At 36.3% G+C, this 13521-nt stretch overlaps 1 protein-coding gene across 7 annotated transcripts in view; it reads right to left on the reverse strand.

Annotated features, from left to right (window-relative positions):
* Nucleotides 1–13521, reverse strand: part of plce1 (phospholipase C, epsilon 1) — a 99598-nt gene that overhangs the window by 53674 nt on the left and 32403 nt on the right. The gene's annotated exons all lie outside the window — the stretch shown is intronic.

A 13521-nucleotide genomic window follows, 5' to 3' on the forward strand; every position in this document is an offset into this window, starting at 1 on the left:
TTGAGACACGCCTCATAATTTTAGCTCAATGGAGCGGTATCAGACTCAAATTCTGACTAGAATTGTATATGACAACGTCAGGCTATGAATACACATAACACACATTTAAAAGTAATCTGATACTGTCTCGTTTATACAGGCGCTGCAGCTCCCCCTTGTGTTTTCTAGAGAAATGTGCAATCATTGCGGTGATCGGAAACAATCTTGATGAGACGATTATTTGATCATTATGACAGCCCTACATACAACAGCATCATATAAAATCTTGATAAACCATACATAGGATTTGTTTACCTGACAAACGTTATTTCTGCATTATTTATATAACCTGTTGCTCCATGAGCAGGATGGCTCAGCCCTGATGTAAATAAATCTTATGTAATTTCTTCTGATAGACGTGGTGACATCAATGACGTCATTATTTAATACACTTCACTTATTGCTTATTGCTCAGGTGAGGGGCACTTTGTTGTTGTTGTATGCTTTTTGATAAATTAAAACTATAGCCATTGACATTTTTGGTTGAAAAAAAATATGTTTTGAGATAAATTATTAATTTATTTTTATTTATGCATTTGGCAGACAAATAATAAGGACACCGTCTGTGTCATCTGCAGTAAGATGAGAGAGGATCAATGTTCAATATAAAGTTTCTGTCTAAAGCTCGTGAAGACAGCGACAGAGTCCATCTGACGCGCATGTCATTCAATGAAGATTTACTTTGAAGCTCCTCTGCGTCTGAATCAAACCTCAAGTGAAACAGTACACAAGAAGCACAAACAGTGATGCTGGTGATGGGAAACAGGTTTGATTTATTCCTGTCAGAGGTGTCGTGATTCAGCACAGATCACCAGAGGTCACCTGAGGATCATTCTAGATCTCTGAGAGTGTCATATGATCTGACGGCTGCAGCTGTCACACACACACGCACGCACGCACGCACGCACGCACGCACACACATAGGCTTCAGTGTGAAGAGGTTAGTAGTGTAGTGTTGTAGTAATGATGAATGAAATCATGACTGACTTCAGTGTTTATTCATCTACTGGACACACTGGATGACAACAAAGGCGTTATGCCCATTGAAACCCCGCAGATTTTTAAGCCTAATAGATTTAGCATACAACCTCAAAATCAATGAAGCATCTTTTCATCTGTCATTTTGCTTCATGGGCAAAATATGATCAGTTGTCTACATTCTGGATGCAATTAATTATTAATGAATTATACAAAGCCAGATGCAACAGTGCTGGCGCCATCATTGCACACAGTTAATCCACGACCGTGCACAAAGATGGGAGTTCAAAGTCCATTTCTTATGTTTATTTTAGGGATGGGACGATTACCGGTTTCACGATTAATCGCGATAAAATGTCCTGACGGTTAGTATTATCGTTTAAAATGTAATTATCATTACAACCGGGTTTGATTAGCGTGATTTAGAAAACTCGCAGGCGCGCACATGCAACATAGTTTTTTTTGCACAAGGCGGCATTTAAGGGATAATGTATTGTATTCATTCACGGTAAACTTATTAGACAGATTTATTTATTTTTTTACCACAGAAATAATTTCAGGGACATGAAATATTAAATTGTGATTTTCAAAAATAAACCTTTTAAAAAAAGTTTTCAGTCTGTGTATCAGTTCTTTTTGAACATATCCATCTCATTTTAACAAAACCATGATAATATTGATAACCGTGATAACTTTGGTCCCTATAATCATGATATGAAATTTTCATACTGTCCCATCCCTAGTTTATATCTAGATTTACCACTAAAGGGTGCGTGGAATCATCATGTGCTCTGACTCTGAGGTCAAATATGATGCAAAAATGCGTTTCTGATAATTTATATGTTGGCAACACTTTACAATAAGGTTATTTGTTAACAATTAGTTAATGCATTAGCTAAAATTAACTAACAATGATTAATACTTTAACAGCATTTATTAATCTAAGTTCATGTTAATTGCAGCATTTACTAATACATTTATAAAATCAAGTGTTGTATACGTTTACTGCAAAAAAATATTTTCAAGAAAAAAAATATTTGTATTTTTGTCTTGTTTTTAGTAAAAATATCTAAAAATTCTTAAATTAAGATGTATTTTCTTGATGAGCAAAACAACTCAAGAAAATAAGTCTAGTTTTTTGACCAAAAATATCAAATTTAAGTGATTTTGTGCATAAAACAAGCAAAAAAAATCTGGCAATGTGCTAAGCAAAAAAAATCTTAAAAATTTTCTTAAACACTAAATTCAAGAATAATTCATGCACAAAATCACTTAAATTTTATATTTTTTGGTCTAAAAACTAGACTTATTTTCTTGGGTCATTTTGCTCATCAAGAAAAAGCATCTTAATTTAAGAATTTTTAGATATTTTTACTGAAAACAAGAGAAAAATAATAAGAATATTTTTTCTTGAAAATTATTTTTTGCGGTGTTGTAAGGACACAGAAACTGAGATGATATGAATTGTTTAGAATTGCTATCATGATATTCTTCCTCAGTTAGCTGTACAGTTTAATTGTAGACCAATATACTGATATGTACTCAACCAATATGTTTTCAATGGCAAATTTATAAACTATTACTATTTTTCATAGTTTGGCTGGTCCTGCGACTTATAGTCAGGTGCGACTTATATGTCAAAAATTAATTCATACTGACTTACATGAACCAAAAGAAAACATTACCGTCTACAGCCATGAGAGGGCCATATATGTTGCTCCTGTAGCTTACCCCTGAAGAAAACAGTTAAAGGGATAGTTCACCCAAAAATAAAAATTCTGTCATCATTTACTCACTCTCATGCTGTTACAAACCTGTATGCATTTTGTTGTTTTGATGAACACAAAGGAAGATATTTTAAGAAATGTTTGTAACCAAACCGTTTGTGGACCCCATTTACTTCCATAGTATTCTTTTTTTCCTACTAAAAGTGAATGGGATCCACGAACGGTTTGGTTACAAACATTTCGCAAAATATATTCCTTTGTGTTCATCAAAACAACAAAATTAATACAGGTTTGTAACAACATGAGGGTGAGTAAATGATGACAGAATTTTCATTTTTGGGTGAACTATCCCTTTAACTGAAACATTAACTTAAAGACAATGGAGAAAGACTTAACAAACAAAAGAATAATCATTTTCAAAATAAATGCGACTTATAGTCCAGTGCGACTTATATATGTTTTTTTCCTGTTCATGATGCATTTTTTGACTGATGCGACTTATACTCCGGAGCAACTTATAGTCCGGAAAATACGGTAAATGAAATTCCACCAGGACAAAAGATTAATTTGATTATTATAGACAAGACCCTACATTTATCACAGAAAAACTACATTAATATCACTTTTAAAGACACAAGTGATTTAAACAAATATATTCATTATCAAAGTTTAAAATAGGTTGCAAGGTATTGTGTGAAAACTAGACTAAGACTAGACTGAGTTCAGTTTCATCAAAACATTAAACATGTACAGTATAACACAAATTCTGTCCAAAAAAGCCTAGAACAGATCAAAATCACACCAGAACTTCTTTGATAAGATTTCATGAGAACAGACCTCATGAGATTGACCAAGACTTACTATATAATCATTCATTTCAGATATAATGCTTCTAATTTCTTAGTACAAATGTAAATGTTGTTACCCATTATTACCCATCAGAGTTCTAAAAAAAACAATTATTTGGTTTAAATTAACAGTAAATCTTCAAATCTGTTTAATATCTTCTAGTGTAGCAGTTTCTCTAACGCTGCCAGATACAACACAAAACAGATGAGAAACATGGAGCAACCACTAACCCAATGCCATCAGAAGATAACCACTAATTTCACACAGTGCGTTTACATGCACAGTCTTATGCTGATTATGCTTAAGAAATTGATAATGTGTGGGATCATGTAAATGCGTAAAACGTTTTTCTTTTATCAGGGAAAGCCCATAAACGGTGTAAGCAAAAACGACCGGCACAGGTAATTTTTTTGCTCATTACCCCGATTTCGTGTAAACACCTTAACCGATCATGTTTGATTTAGATATTTACAGATATTCTGTATATGACTGAGTCTGAATGGAATGTGTAAAGTGAACCAAACTAAACTAAAAAACTAATCTGAGGACACAAAGATATTCTGTAGGACCTGAATTCAGATCTGTTTCACTTGCATTTGTCTGTCACACAGCAACTATGCTGTTTATTTTATTGTTGTACATTCATAGACTGAAACAAAGTCTTTAAAACCAGGACTGACCCGAGTCCAAAATGTCTTAATCATGACAAGTTTTTCATGCAGGCAGAGAGCCAATCAAATCTGATCTGATGTTAGGTCTTTTACTGTATGGACCCTTCAGTGAATGTCTGGCCTTCTTCATAACTGACTCAATATGTTGTATCCATGCCAGTGTTGTCCTCTTTTCAAGATAAAGCTACGTCACATCAACTTCATTTTGTTTGGCACAGTTCTTATCATGAGAAAAGGACCATGGCATTAAACAAAACCTCTGCAGTGGATAAATGAAATCCTACGGTCAAAAAGCCTGCTTAAAACCCGAATAAACCTTAAAACACAGAAACGTGAACACATGTAAATTAAACCAACGAGTAATAAACTTGGAGGGAAGTCCACCATTGATTTGACATGTTTGATATATGACTGAAAGAATTTATCTTAAAACATTTATATTTACTTTATATTTATACGTTTTTGTCTTACAAAAGTATAAGATAGAGATATGAAGCATAATGTCGGCAGCTGATCTCGTGTGAATTTGTGAAAAGTTTTGATGTGTATTTTATTATTCATTATTAGAAACAAACTTTACGTGTTTATTTATAGCAATGTGTGTTGACTGTGTAAAAATATATTTCATCCGACTCGAATGTTGTTTGAATGATTGAGTCGACACCAAAATGCGTTGGGTTGTGCACACAATTTTACAGTAATTTAACCCTTTATACACTCAACAGTATCCTATTAAAATTAAAGGGGGTACAGGAGGTTCTTCACAGCTCTCCTGATTTTGCCAAGTGGTTGATGTCCTCAGGGCAACCTTATGTTAACCCAGGGACAACATTTCTATCAACTAGTAAGATTTGCGAAACAAGTTTACAGTGCATTTCAAGTTTAAGCTTATAACCAGGATTAGGCTGCTTTTAGACCATTGTTTTTCACTTATATTGTCCCTCTAATTTTAGGGTTCAGTTATGGTTGGAGTTTGTTGTGGGTTTAGTTTTTTTACAAAAATGTTGTCCTTGGGTCAGCACGATATGTTGCCCTGAGGACATCTCTCACTTGGCAAAATCAGGTTGATGTCACAGAAGAACAATTTTTTTGGATTCTCAAAGGGTCTCATACACACCGCATATATACTCAGTTGTCACTTCACCTTTAAGTGCTTAAAGGGATAGTTAACAGTAGTAGTTACTGAATAATTAAACTGAATATAATATTTCATTTAAACAAAGGTCAAGTAAAACTGTTGTAGTTGAAATACTAGCGTGTTTGAAAATAAGGAAAAGTCCTCGGGTACCGTATGCTTGCCTAGATGCAAACTGCCTTCATGAGCAAGGTTAAAGTCCACCTGCCTCTCAAAGCTTTCCCGAGCAAATTCGTAGTTGATGGCAAACTAGACGCCCGCAGACAAGCTGAGCCTGCATCCCAATCTGCCTGCTTATACTAAAAATATGTACAGTTTTTGTTATGGAAAAGTATAGATATTTGAGTGCATTGATGAGATGCTATATATCATTTTGACTACTACTTAGTACTGATAGGGGGAGTCAAGCCCTGACAGTATCGTGGCGAAAATCATCCAACATATTTACACTGTAAATTTATACACACACACACACGCGAAACGTCTTCTCATTGGATAAGAACACGCAACTCAAAAATAATTATGAGACAACGACGCCTTACCATTTTACTATAGACGGTTTCAGCAGTAACAACAAAAACAAACAGCTTTCATGGAACAAACGTAACTCCCTCTAAACTCCGCAAAGAATCAATAATAACAATGTCCTTAGAGTAGTTTATTTCTGATAACAAGCAAAATAAACAACATGTAGATTACCTTAGTTCAAATCATAGCTAAAGCGAATCTGAAATTACACCGAGCTAATGTAACTAGGGATGCACGATATATCGGCCGACATATCGTTATCGGCCGATAACTGCTTATTTTTAATATTATCGGTTATCGGTCTGATAGCAAAATTAGGCCGATAAATGAAAGCCGATAAATGATGGATTATTTTGGTTTGTTAAACCACTTCACTTGCTCATTGCTGGCCATGTGGAGTTTTGATTGGTGCTTTCTGTGACATAGCACGAAGATGACACGTCTTGCGGGCTTAAGAAGAGGCTAGTCTAGTGCAAAGACAAGATGTCTGCGGTCTGGGAGTTTTTCATTGTGAAAATAATATGAATATTTATCGGCCTATATATATATCGGTTATCGGACCCCAAATATAAAGAGTTATCAGTTATCGGTATCGGCCAAAATTTCCATATCGGTGCATCCCTAAATGTAACTGTGTAAAATGTGTACTATATAATGTATACAATCTTAACTACAGATCGGCTGCCAAACCTTCCTTCACATAGCGGTGATCCATGATCGCCGTCTCCCCTCGGCTTTAGGAAACAAAACATTTATTATTTTCAACGAGGTATTTGTTATAAAATTTAGTTTAGCCACCAGTCAGACCATTAAACAAACAAGAGACCGGAAGTTAAGTCCAGACATGTAACGACATCAACGCATGTGCATCCGATAAAACCGTCTATAGTGATTTGCCAAGTTGACACAATTTGGTGTTTAACCCGGGAAACAAAAATATCACAAAATAGCTAGTTTTCTCCCACTGTTAAAACAAACAGATGCTAACATTGTTTTCTATGATGTGCAACACATCTAGCTCTGTTAACATCTAAAATCATCTCATGAAGCTTTAAACGTGCATCATGGACATGACAGGTCTCTCTTCTGAAAAAATAAATGCCTAGAAGGGAAAAAAGTCTTGCTTACGTGTGTTGCCAGATCTTGCAAAAAACAGCGAACAAGTCCAATAATAAACCAAAATAATTCCAAATACTTTACCTCAAAGACCAAAATATTGGGACTGGCACCTTCTCACTTTAAAAATACCAAAAACTTGATCACTTCATGAGCAAAAAGCCATAAGCGAGTAAGCGCCACAAAGATATTTAAGTAGAAAGAAGACAGACCTGGCAACACTGCAAAAGACAGCGCTCTGTGGAGCAGCTTCACAAATGCGTACAACACATAACGCTGTAATATTATTTTGCTTAAAGCTGTGAATGACACGAGACGGCAAAACGCTTCTATGGTTATCTCTGTGTCAATCATCACAGTTTCAGGAGAGAGTCTTGTTCCGTACAGACATTGAAACATCATTTAGGGCAGGGGTGCCCAATAGGTCGATCGCGACCACACCTCTATTTTAAGGAGTAGGCCTACTCAACATGTACTCAAGAATTTTTTTAAGTACTCTAAGGCCTGGTACACACTACAAACTTTCGGGAGTGACAACTGCATTTAAATGCGGGAGTGAGTCCCTTAAATGTCTGTACGGAACAAGACTCGATCCCGAAAATGTGATGATTGACACAGGGATAACCATAGCAACGTTCTGCGTTCTCACGTGCTTATCACTCGCAGCTTTTACCAAAATAATTTAACAGCGTTATGTTTTGCAAAAAACCTACGTCTTGGCGTTGTACATTGTACGTATTTTTGAGGCTGCTTCACAGCGGGCTTTTGGCTCATGAAGCGATCAAGTTTTTGGTGTTATTAAAGCGTGAAGGTGCTGGTCCCAATATTAAGATCTTTGAGGCATTTGGATTTATTTTGGTTTATTATTGGATTGGATTTTTCTTGTTCGCTGTTTTTATCGTGCAACACTAGTCAGCAAACGCCCGTGCCTCTGTCATTTTCTGCACCGCGCATACAGAAGACCTTTTCCCCTTCTAGGCATTTATTTTTTCAGAAGATAGACCTGTCATGTCCATGATGCACGTATAAAAACTTTATTAACTACTTGTTTAGTTCGGTTATTTACACACTATGTAGAGTTTCTGTAAATGTGGTTGTAGAATGCGGTTGTCAGGCCCGTAAATTACTGAACTGTGTGTGTGTACAGAACAGGATTAAGTATTAAAAGGGGAAGTGACAACCGAATTGATATGCAGTGTGAATGGGACCAAAAAGAATCTGGTAATCGTGACAGTGCTAAATTTAATGTAGAGATTATGCAGTAAAGTCCTAACATGCATTTGAAGTGTTATTAAAAAAATAAACTATGTTTTTTAACAGGTGGATCTTCTCAGGTTTATCATTTTAAAAGTCGATCACCATACAAAAAAGTCTGGGCACCCTTGATTTAGAACAGTAATTCTCAAAGTGTGGTCCGCGGACCACTAGTGGTCCGCCAAAAGATGACCTAAACTAGGAAAGTGTTTATACAATCATCACTTATTTAAGTAGATTTTTAATGCACTTGCAAAACTGTGATATCAGTTCTTGCCATTCTGTTTTAATAACGTAAAAATGGATCGGTGGCTAAACCAAAGAGGAGTCAAAAGAAGGATCAAGCGTCAACTGAAAGCAGTTAAAATCCACAGATCTATTAGTTTTGTACTAGTTTTTGTTTCATGTGTAAAATCCCTGTAATTTCAGTGATTTTGGAAATTAAGGGGAAATGTTTTTCAGCATTTTATTGTTACCATAGTTACAACAATAGACTTCATATACCAACACCTCAGTTTTAAACTAATGGCTCTTTGGAATGACATTAAGTGGGACCTAGGCTGTTATACGATGTTTAATTGCAGTTTTTTTCATATGTGCAGTTTGTTGTTCATATTAAGCTGTAACTCATTTCACATTCAAGTGAAATAAAATTCATATTGTAATTTCTGAACATAGCATTGCATTTGTGTTTAAAAAATTCGTTTTTGACTTGAAACAGTTGCATATTAAACTTAAATTTAGTTTATTATCCTTCCTATTTTGTTGTTTTTTGGGGGTGTAGAGTGGGATTCTGTTAGGTGGTTCTCAGAAAAAAATTAGAAGATAAAGTGGTCCTTGGGCTGAAAAAGTCTGAGAAACACTGATTTAGAAGATTCACTCCTGCATTTAAATGCGTTTGTCACTCACAAAAGTTTGCACAAGAAAATCAAGTCAAAGGTTCTTACAAAAGAATCATTTCTTTCTTACATTTTTAGGATCTAAAGAAGCTTTTTTACTACAAAGGATCTTTTGTGTAACAGAAAGGATCTTCAGATGTTCAAGGTTCTTTGTACAACCAACAAAAAATTTAATGAAAAAGAGAAATATTTTTTAAACAACTTTAAAAGCCTCAGAGAAAGTTTCAGTGCAGGAAAAACACTCATTGGAAATTTTTCAGATGTGAAGACTGGACAACATTCATCACTAAACACTGAGAAACAAACACTTCAACAGAAGAGCTGCTTATCACATCTGAGACCGAGACGAAAACAAAAACTTATTTGACTATTGTCACCGACAGCAGCTGCTGAACACTTCCCACAATTCATATCAACCACTGAGGGACCTTAAATCTGCTCAAGAAACTTCACATTTAACAATGAGCGCTGATACAGAGCTCGATGTGACCCCTATTCAAATCTGACTTAAACTCAATTCGGTAAAAATAACAGAGAAATCTTACCATAAATATATCAAGTGGAATCTTTCATGTAAACACATTTAAAAACTATTAAAGGACGTCATGTTTACTCACTGTGGTCTTCACTGAAAATCCACCTCAGTTTATTTTTTTATTGAGCCCTGGATCCCTAAAACCTAAAGTCTGCAGCAGCTTTGTTTACGCAAGAGTCACATGTGGGTTTAGATGGAGTGTGGCAGCAGGTTAAGCTGTATGAGAACGATCTGTGACCCGACTGTCCCAGGAGAATGAGAGGTGGAGCTCGACTGCTTCATAATCTCATGTTGAATTTCACATGCGGTCGTCTCAACAAACTCCAGGACTCCAGCATTACACCGACACGTATCGCACAACTCCCCCCTGCCTGCTTAAACACTAAAAGAGAGCCAGCGATCGCACACGAGTCCTGTTGTTTATACTTCTGACAAACAGATCATGAGAATGAAGTCAAAGTTCTGTTGAGTCTGAATCTACAGTCAGTATGCACACTTAAGGCCAAATACCTTGCTTTCTATTCTCATACTGTATACTTTATCATTATATCCCACTGGTATATTTACTGGTGTCTCTTTTTGCTTTAATGGCAAGAAGACAATCAAATAAACCTTTGAAATGATGTGACATATATATTTTACATGTGTGACCCTGAAGAGAACACAAACTTCCTGGGCTGTTGTTCAGCTTTAAGCACACAAACAGAGTAAAGCGGCTGGATGTGATTCAGACGACAGCAGAAATGAAGGACGCCGTTATCTCATCTTGTTTCTCATGATGTCAAAATGAAACTTTTACTCTGAAAAGTCTTTCAGCAGCCTCACGACAGATGATCTAACACAAATAAACACATGCTAACAATAAAACTAATCCGTTTTACACGCACACATATACAGACTCAACTAGAAATTTGAACCATACGCTAAACATAAAAGCAAAATACAAACTTGTATCCCAAACTCGATTGCCCAAAAAGTGAAAGATGGAAGAACAAAAAAAGTCTTCACTTACTGTGAACAAATATTCCCATTACAGACACAAAACGCATCATTCAGCTACAGTATGATCCTAAAACTGTGTAGTGACAGACAAAACCCAGACAGCAATGAGAGAGAGAGAAAGAGAGAGAGAGAGAGAGAGAGAGAGAGAGACTGTAGTAGTTTAAGAAAGACTGAAGTGTTCATATCTTGGCTTGGGTAAACTCCCCTTATTTGGCTTTAAGGCTCAATAGCTTGTGGTTATGGAAGTAATGAACCAGATCACAATCATTAGATGATAACTTTATATTTGCTTGGCACACACTGCTAACTGAAGTCTCTGTTTAGTAATTCTATTGCTATATAACAAATTAGGCTGACTTTCGCTGCAAAACACTCTAAGTGCCTGCAAAAATCTCTCAATATACAGTACTGTGCAAAAGTCTTAAGGGGGTCGCACACCGGACGCGCAGCTCAGCGCTGTGCATAGATATGTACACTAGATGTCGCCCTGGCTACGGCAGTTCATTGGACCGAATGCGCCAAATAGAGCCGCCATCTTGAAACAGGGGAGCCCTGTTTCAGCGTCATTGTAGGCAATGGTGTAACGGAAATAAAATCACCATAATTTGTCATGAATGCAATTTTCTTGTTTTTCTTTTGGTTCGTTTCAACAGTCAGACATGTATTTAGCATTGAGTACAGAAAAAATTAAAGTTTTGATATTATGAAAATCTACTTTTTCTAACTATAATGCATAGCATCGTCCATGAATTTGAAGTACAGGCGGAGATAGCAGCTTATAGCTACTTCCTATGACAAGACCTCTGTTCTAAAATGGTGGCGGTTTTGACGCATGCTTAGAACCCCAAGGCGACATCTAGTGTATATATCTATGAGCACCGTGCAGCGCCGCATCGAGTCGCGTATAGGACAACTCGGAGGTATTGTAAACCGGAAGTGCACATTAAATAGCGTGAGCTTAGTCAGATAGCTTCAAAATGCAAAATATATGTTAGCAGCCAATGTTAATCGTTAATGATTTGGGACAAATATGATGTTATTTAATTTTAAACTATGTGAGTGGTGCGACAGGGATTTGAGCAACTTCCTGAGTCAAAGCTGGGCGCCGCCGACAGGCCCACCTGTTGGCGCTGGTGTGCGTATACTCATAAAAAACATGTGTTCGAACTTTTAGAACACCGTGGCGCTGAGCTACGCGTCCGGTGTGCGGCCCCCTTTAGGCCGCCACCACCACCAGACTTGTTGTTTTAGAAGTTTTAATGTCCATCCATATATATTTTTCAAGCTATTTTATTAAGATATATACAAAACATACAGAAAATATTAAATAAAAAAATTACATTTTCAAAACTAAATGTCTTCTTCAGGCATCGGTCAGCATTTAATGTGACATCTCTTGGCACTTAACACATCTTGAGCGTTTTTATGCAGAATGAAGTAAAAAGACTAATTTCTTTAAAATGAGAAATAAGGATTTAATTTTATTTAGGTTTAAGAGATCCTGCAGTTTCCTCCTATTGCTCAAGTGGAAGGGAAGTTTACCATACTTGGCACATCAGTTTACATTTTTATACAGTTTTAATACTATATACACATTTCCTGTATTTTCTGGATGTATTATATTAAAGAGACTGAGAAACAATTATATGATCACTATAACATTGCAAAAACAACAAATCTAATGGTAGCATGGTGGCCTACTTTTGCACAGTACTGTATATTCGGTAAATCTCCTTAAAGCTCGTAAAAAAAACTCTTGCATTGTCTGTGACGCAAGCGTGTTGTAAATAATTCAATTTCTACTTCTGTGGACTTAGAGGACTTTGCTGAAAAATTTATGTGGCATTTAATGAATGCCTGGGGCCGTGAATAAGAGGATATTTTACGAATGAAAGTATTTGATGAATGCATAATATTTGACGAAAGCATTCGATTAATAACATTCTGAGCTCTTTATATATATTTTTGACAAATGAATTTTATAGTTGAGTCATTCATTTAATAAAACGGTCAATACTAAAACAAAAACAACAAATTATTTAAATACAATGTTATTAGAGAAATGCATGGTTGCGTATTTTCAGATATACCGTAGTTTTTAGTGGACTGAAATGCTTGTTTGTGTAATGATGTAATGAACCCTTATCTGAACCTGTGTGTGTGTGCGTAAATGCGTGTGCGCATGTGTGTGTGTGTGTGTGTGTGTGCGTGCGTGTGTGTGTGTGTGTGCATAAGTGTGTGCATGAGTGTGTAAGTGTGTGGATGTGTGCATGAGTGTGTAAGTGTGTGGATGTGTGCATGTGTGTGTGTGTGTGTGTGTGTGTGTGTGTGTGTGTGTGTGTGTGTGTGTGTGTGTGTGTGTGTGTGTGTGTGTGTGTGTACGTGTGTGTGTGTGTGTGTGTGTACCTGGTGTGTACCAATTGTCCCCACAAAGATAGGAATACCAGTATTTTTGTGACCTTGTGGGGACATTTTGAGGTCCCCATGAGAAAACTAGCTTATAAATCAAGCAGAATGATGTTTCTTGAAAATGTGAAGTAGGAGAAGGGTTTCTGTGATGGTTGGGGTTAGAGAATGGGGTAGGTAAGGTGAATAGAATATACAGTTTGTATGGTATAAAATGCATTACGTCTATGAAATGTCCCCACAAAATATGGAAACCAGAGTGTGTGTGTGTGTGTGTGTGTGTGTGTGTGTGTGTGCGCGCGCATGTGCACCTGTGTGTTTCATCTAGGGATTACAGCATCATTACTGTCATTTACAAAAGCTTTCTGCTGTTGCCATATGA

Source organism: Misgurnus anguillicaudatus, chromosome 4 (genome assembly GCF_027580225.2).
Source record: "Misgurnus anguillicaudatus chromosome 4, ASM2758022v2, whole genome shotgun sequence".
Classification (NCBI taxonomy): Eukaryota; Metazoa; Chordata; class Actinopteri; order Cypriniformes; family Cobitidae; genus Misgurnus; species Misgurnus anguillicaudatus.